This window comes from Somniosus microcephalus, chromosome 5 (assembly GCF_052327205.1).
Source record: "Somniosus microcephalus isolate GS21.2 chromosome 5, FLI_Smic_1.0, whole genome shotgun sequence".
NCBI classification, from domain to species: Eukaryota; Metazoa; Chordata; class Chondrichthyes; order Squaliformes; family Somniosidae; genus Somniosus; species Somniosus microcephalus.
Window position 1 is genome coordinate 54,952,377 of NC_140991.1, and position 1,065 is coordinate 54,953,441.

The 1,065-nt window shown below is 67.4% G+C and overlaps 1 protein-coding gene across 6 annotated transcripts in view; it reads left to right on the top strand.

The window, feature by feature from the left end:
- The first annotated feature begins 203 nt into the window (after positions 1–203).
- cul2 (cullin 2) overlaps positions 204–1,065 on the top strand; it is a 76,494-nt gene continuing 75,632 nt past the window's right edge. For 4 of the 6 annotated variants that reach the window (XM_085987624.1, XM_085987627.1, XM_085987630.1 and 1 more), the window contains exon 1: positions 206–411. The gene's annotated coding sequence lies outside the window, so the exon portion shown is untranslated. Of the gene's footprint in view, positions 412–1,065 lie in introns of all 6 variants that reach the window. The other 2 variants (XM_085987628.1, XM_085987629.1) reach the window with 2 other exon arrangements.

Here is a 1,065-nt window from a genome sequence, read left to right on the forward strand (position 1 = left end):
TCAGTGTGATTGAGTGAGAGGCTGATCTGGAGTCAGTGTGAGTGATCTGGAGTCAATGTGAGTGAGAGGCTGATCTGGAATCAGTGTGATTGAGTGAGAGGCTGATCTGGAGTCAGTGTGATTGAGTGAGAGGCTGATCTGGAGTCAGTGTGAGTGATCTGGAGTCAGTGCGAGTGATCTAGAGTCAGTGTGAATGAGTGAGAGGCTGATCTGGAGTCAGTGAGTGATCCGATTCCACAGGCGGGCAGGGGTCGCTCTCTCTCGCACTTTGAGTGCCGCGGCCGCCGTACACACGCCGCTGGATCCAAGCAGCCCAGCCCAGGGAGAACGGGCGGACGGCGAGGGAAGCGGCCGCCGCGGCGCCGGGGATTCAGCTCGAGCGGTGAAGTGGAGGCCGAGCTGAGCCGGACGGTAAGGAACGAGGCTGCGGCTGGTGATAGGGCGCTGTCGGGGCCGGGGCCCCAAGGCCGGCCTCTGTCAGCCGGCTCGGTGCGTCCGCCGGGAGGACTCGGCCTGTGGGCGACCGGCGCGCATCTAACGGTGGCTTCGGTCCGAGGGGCGGGGGGAGCGGCAGTGAGAGGCCGCAGAACCGGCGGGTGTCTCCGGGACAAGCCTCTGGGTGTGGGAGCAGGCTCCGGGCCTGTGTCCTCGGCCGGTGTGTGAGGGCAGCTGGGGGACACTCGGAGCCCGGGGAAGTTCAGGAGATCCGGTTCAAAGTCTCCCTGTGGGAATAACTCATCCCACAGACCCTTAAAGATCCCTCCCCCCCTCTCTCTCCACTCCCCCCCTCTCTCTCCACTCCCCCCCTCTCCACTCCCCCCCTCCCCCCCTCTCCACTCCCCCCCTCCCCCCCCTCTCCACCCCCCCCTCCCCCCCCTCTCCACCCTCCCCCTCCCCCCCCTCTCCACCCTCCCCCTCCCCCCCCTCTCCACTCCCCCCTCTCCCCCCCCCTCTCCCCCCTCTCCCCCCCCCTCTCCCCCCTCTCCTCTCCACTCCACTCCCCCCCTCTCCCCCCCCTCTCCACTCCCCCCCTCTCCCCCCCCCTCTCCACTCCCCCCCTCTCCC